The sequence below is a fragment of the Chenopodium quinoa genome, unplaced genomic scaffold (assembly GCF_001683475.1).
Source record: "Chenopodium quinoa cultivar QQ74 unplaced genomic scaffold, ASM168347v1, whole genome shotgun sequence".
Classification (NCBI taxonomy): domain Eukaryota; kingdom Viridiplantae; phylum Streptophyta; class Magnoliopsida; order Caryophyllales; family Amaranthaceae; genus Chenopodium; species Chenopodium quinoa.
The window spans coordinates 998,119-1,004,271 of record NW_018743858.1 but is presented as its reverse complement, the minus strand read 5'-3'; positions in this window follow the sequence as shown (position 1 = coordinate 1,004,271).

Here is a 6,153-nt window from a genome sequence, read left to right as displayed (position 1 = left end):
TAAGGTTTCAAGTCGAGTCTAATAGCTAGACAACTCGAGTCGAGTTTTGACTAAGCGTTGTTCAAGTCCATCTTAAGTTGCTCGTGAGTTGCTCAACTCCATTTGCATCCCTAGTGTTTCGGGGTTTTCTGATGTCCTGCGGGAGAGTTACAATTCCGAGACTGGAACCGGACGCCTGTACCTGCAAAACAACGGAGACTCCTTGTGGTGGGAGCTCCGCCTCCAACGATCAAGTTAGTACTTGTTTGAGGAGTAATAAATGCGGAAAATAAAGGTGAGAGATCTGGTTCCTCTAGGGGAGGAGTGATCAATGTGTTTAGACTTCTCTAGGTGAGAGTCATCAATTGCTGAATCCCCTTTAATGAGGATTAATTAAGTATTTATAGTCTTGAGAAGCGTGCCAATCCTAGGTTTAGGTTAACCAGGGCAAATTGGGCTTCTCTCGGACTTTGGGCTTTGGTGGCCATTTTTGCCTATTTGGCATATGGGAGGCCACGTGGCGTGGCCTGATTAGTCCATGTTGGACCTCTTAGGGTGACAAGTGGCGGACGCTGATTGGCCCACGTGGTGGACACGTGGCAGGTCCGGATTGGTCCATTTGTCATGGGTAATTTTACCCTAAACATTTGCCCCTCGGAAGGAGTTATTTCTCTTTCCAGGAGGGATTGCTCCTTTCGAAAGTTAGACCCTCGAAGCTTTGCTAGGTCGACATCTTGTCTAGTTCTAATGGGAGATGGACTTGATTAACTTAGAAAATTTTGATACCTTGGGCGGTATGACATTTTCAAAGTTAATCAATCATAATAATGATTGCCGCCGAACTAGACAGATGCCGATTCTTTGCCCCACTATGCAGATAGCCCCTGATCAGGTGGACTGTCAACTATTGCATAAGGGGTAAGCGATTAGCATTATTCGACCATTGGCCTCTTTTGATTCAATATACTAAGTTTGGTACTTAGTTTATTTCGTTGGGGGATGGCTGGTCGTCTGCTTTGGTGGCTGCATAGAAGCAGGCGTCAGACAGGACGTCCAACCAAAGTAGCTACGCTTGTTGGGTTTCAGACGACAGCTTTAAGTATAGCCAACCTAGTAAGAATAGTGGTCGAGTACCTCTGTTTACCAAAAAACAGGCGGACTCCTCATACCTTTTAGGTTCCGTACTAAGGAGGGCGACTGGTTAACCTTGCGGTTAGTCAATCACTGCCTATTTTGTTTGAGTGGTAGGGAAACCAGGCGGCGGGGGCCGGATAGTCCCCTTGATTCGCCAAGTTTTGCTTGGCTATTAACTCAAAGGTTGTTAACCTAGCAGGAGTAGTGGTTGAGAGCCCCTGTTTGCTAAAAACAGGCGGGCGACTCATACTTTTTAGGCTCCATACTAAGTTTGAGGGAGTGACTATAAGTTAACATAGGAGTTACTTAGTCTCCGTCATACTCTAGCTTGAGTAGTAGAGGTACCAGGCGGCGGAGGCCGGCTGATCCCCTTGATTCGCCAATGTTTGTTGGCTATTAACCCAAGGAGTGGTTACCTAGTAGGAATAGGGGTTTGAGTGCCCCTGTTTGCCAAAAAACAGGCGGTCTACTCAAACCTTTTAGGTTCCATACCAAGTTTGAGGGAGTGACTATGAGTTAACGTTGGTGTTACCCAATCGCCGTCACTCTTGCTTGAGAAGTAGAGGTACCAGGCGGCGAAAGCCGGCTAGACCCCTTGATTCGCCAATGTTTGTTGGCTATTAACTCAAGAGGTACCCCCTGCATTTATCCAAAGTAATACAGGCGGTCATCTGACTCAGATGTCAACTGCTACCACTGGTTTGGTTAGTGATAGAGTTATCCTTGTCTCAAAACGGCTACGTGGTTGCCCTTGGGGACAGTCGTATAGGTGTCGTGTAATAGTTTATAGAGCAATGTTCCACCCAAAAGGGAGCTGCTCTCTGCGACGAATTTCATCCGGAGGGATGCCGCCGGACGCCTGCTATGATGTTGGGACAGGTCGTATTAGTTTAAAGATTGGATCAGTTGGCTTGGCGCCTGGACTGATCATTCGGCTTGTGGCCTTGGTTAGTTCTTGGTGAACGTAGGTGCTAAGTAAGAGGAGGGTAGCCGCCTGTTTAGGCACAGGGTCGGCCAGGCCCTAATCTTTTTTAGCTAAGTATAAGGGGGGTGGCTGTGTGCTTTGGAACCAGTCGGCCCTCTTCTATGGAGAGTAGCCGACTATATGTCCAGACGGCATGCCCCTATGGTGAGAGTAAAATATTCAATGGAGAGTAGCCGACTGTAAAGGTACAGGCGGCATGCCCCTCTGAAGATAGAGTAAAATACTCAATGGAGAGTGGCCGACTGTAAAGGTACAGGCGGCATCCCCTCTGAATTAGTATCAAGTATTGAAATAATTTCAAGTGTTAGAGTAGATAGATCACTTAGCTCCCTTCCATGGAGGATTGGTGACTACTTTCTTCGAATAGGAACAGTTGTTTTAATGTGGTTTGCGACCTTGCTGTTCGGCCCACACATTTTCTGCCGGTCTTTAGCCCCTTAGTGAAATTAATGAGGGTCGACTGCTTTCATAGCTTCGAGACTTCGTCGTATAGGGGGCCGACTACTATTCATGCCGCCTCTCTTGCTTGATAGATTGTCACACAAATAAGTGGACGGTCTTCAGTAAGGTGTCGCCTAAACAGAAGGGAGACGGTCTTCAATAGGGTGCCGCCTAAACAGAAGGGAGACGGTCTTCAATAGGGTGCCGCCTAAACAGCCGGTTTTACTAACCTTAGGCAATTTTTTTTTTTTTACTTGCAATCATAATAATGATAATGTGCTTATGGTGACAACTCACACATAAGATGAGACTTCCTGAACAATCATGCGGCAGGTTTTATACGATATGCAAGGCGTCAAGCCCCACACATGCTTGCAATGAACAAGCAATCGACTACTCTTTGGGTTTTGAGGTCGGCTGCTTGAGCTACGACTTTTACATGCCGCCTGCTCAAGCTTCACATCCGGCCAAGCATGGTGCCGGTCTCCTGTTGGTTGTTCAAAGAGAGTTGGCTCTCTCATAGCACCAAGATACGAGGGGGTGTTTTCAATAATCATTTGGCATGCCGCCTGTTGTATGATGTCGATTGCCGAGCCACTTGTATATAGCTTGCATATTCACAGGTGGCTTATTATGCCGCTTGTGTTTCTAATTCATCTTCAGTTTTCCACTCAGCAAGGAGTCTATCAAACATACGGCTTTCGCCCCTTGCTTGTGCTACTGCCGGATGCTTTAATCATAGGTGCCCATGCTCCACCTTGTACTTTGTCAATGATTTCAAAGGCCGGCTGGTTTTGTCGTGATGTGCCGGTTGGAGTTTGAGCTGCCGCCTGCTAGCCTATTTATGAGGACCAATGAAGGTGCCATCGAAGTGGATATGCCGGCTGAAGCTAGGTGACTAGCGCATGATGCCGGTTGCATGCTATTTACGTGCTTGGCATTATTTAGACAAAAATGATCATAAGACTCGGCCCCTATTTAAAAAGTATGAAGACCCACTTTTGCTCATGCCCTTTCAACCAAGTGTCGGTTGTTTAAGGTGAGTCTAGCTGGGACTGGGCTTGAGTCTTGAAGAGCACTTGTGGCCGCCTGTTTTCATTAACAAGGGTGGCCGACTATTTGATTTTATTGAGCGTCTGAGCACTGAATGCCGGCTGAAATAAGAGCAATGAGGATTCCCTAACTTAGCAAGTTGAGTTATATACTCTTGGGCTCATAAATTTGGCTTGGATGATCACTTCATGCGGCTCTTCAAACATATGGATACACACTTGGTTGGACGAATGGATAGCTTAGCATCTACTTGCTGTGTTGCTAGGACTAGGCCGGCTGTCTATAGACATACAAGGGACTTGTTGTTGCGTGCATACACATGGTGGCTGTTTCTTTACAAACAATAGCAATGTGTCGTTTGATTCTTGATGTTTACCCATGATACTATGAAATTTCAAAAGGCACTCATTTTGAGCTTACATGGTGCTTTGGTAAGGATGCCGAGCTGCTCTTCTCAATGGAGCTAACTTTCAAAATTTTATTCGGCCACATGATGCCGCATGATCAGCTTGCCGCTTGTTTTAATTATGTTTTGATCGTGTTGGGCATTATTTAGACCAAAGTGATTCAAGACTCGGCCCTCATTACAAAACATGAAGACCCATATCACCTCACGCATTGCTTGATGCGTTCGCTGTAGATGCCGCCTGCTTTCATAAAAGACAAGTGGTTTGTTGGATTTACTTGATGGCTAAACGGCCGGTTTCAATGCTTCCCATACATAAATACAGCTGCCTAGCTGCCTATTTTTTACATACACACGAACTCATTCGTCTCGGCCTTTTGAGTTGCTTGTTCTTGAAGTGATCAATCCGGCTGTTTGGTGGCTCGGATTGGGCTGGCTGTCATCTGGCTGATGTTTAGGTGTCGCCTACATTAGCATGGCTAGCTGATTTGTCATGCTTCGTGGCTAGGACTAGGCCGGCTATCATCTGGCCGCCTGCTTCCTTGGGCGAGACGCCAATGCCCAGCTTTCACAATAAGAGACTAGCACATGAACAAGTTAAAGCATTCACTCTCATGGCCAATTATATTACTACGAGCCAAGCGCTACTCCTCTCGGCAGGCCGAAAGATTTTTATATGTGCGAGTATTTTGGCTGTTTGCTTTTGGAAGAACAAGCTGGAACCAAACTCATTTGTATCAAGTATACTTGGCATTATATTTTGAGCCAAAAACCTTGCGACTGTACCTTGATAAAACATCATATAGAGCCGGCTGTTTATGCGAGAATGAAGGCTGCTCTTATGGTTGCCGCCTAAAAGCTCAAAGGCTCGACGTTGGCATGCCACTACTGCACTCACAGTCGGGCCTTTATCGAAGGAAAAACAGCAGGCTTCCTAGACATGTAGAACAACCGACCGAGGATCAGTTGTTTGATCTGGCCGACTGTTCCTTTGGTGGAGCAGTCGCCTTTTTATTGACAAGCTCTTGGATCTTTCCCTTGAAAGTACTCATGAGAGTCATGAGTTCTGTCCTAGTAATAGGAGCAGATCCTTCGGCCGCCTGCTGAGTCTCAGGCGGTGGGCCGGCTGGCCGACTGGGACCAGCCTCTCGTTCCCTCCTTTCAGTAGGACGGGTGCGCCGGGCCCTTAGGGTCCCGTCTGAAGCTGTGTGAGCTTCAACTTTAAATTCTTCCTCAGTATCATGGTCCGACTGAACTTGAGGGTCGTCTAGGGGACGCCTCTCTTCAGGAGTCGGTACAGACGTGGATGCCATCTCAGAAGTACTCTCCCCACAGACGGCGCCAAATGTTTCGGGGTTTTCTGATGTCCTGCGGGAGAGTTACAATTCCGAGACTGGAACCGGACGCCTGTACCTGCAAAACAACGGAGACTCCTTGTGGTGGGAGCTCCGCCTCCAACGATCAAGTTAGTACTTGTTTGAGGAGTAATAAATGCGGAAAATAAAGGTGGGAGATCTGGTTCCTCTAGGGGAGGAGTGATCAATGTGTTTAGACTTCTCTAGGTGAGAGTCATCAATTGCTGAATCCCCTTTAATGAGGATTAATTAAGTATTTATAGTCTTGAGAAGCGTGCGAATCCTAGGTTTAGGTTAACCAGGGCAAATTGGGCTTCTCTCGGACTTTGGGCCTTGGTGGCCATTTTTGCCTATTTGGCATATGGGAGGCCACGTGGCGTGGCCTGATTAGTCCATGTTGGACCTCTTAGGGTGACAAGTGGCGGACGCTGATTGGCCCACGTGGTGGACACGTGGCAGGTCCGGATTGGTCCATTTGTCATGGGTAATTTTACCCTAAACACCTAGTTTGAACTATTTTTCTAAAGCTTAAGTCTTATTTTATTCACCTTATTTTTGCTTAGCCGAAATTATTTTTTACTTAACTATAATTATTTTTATTGAGATTAAATTATTTGTACTGATTAAAACATATTTTCACTGTTTATTTATTATATTTTCTCTTTAAAGTGAATGATATTTTCCTATTGAAACTTATTTTTATTGCACTTAACTTAATTTTGTTGAACATAACTTATTTTTAGAAAATTTTGACTTTTGGTACCTCGAAAATGGCCTCTACTGAGTTTTGGTAGCTATCT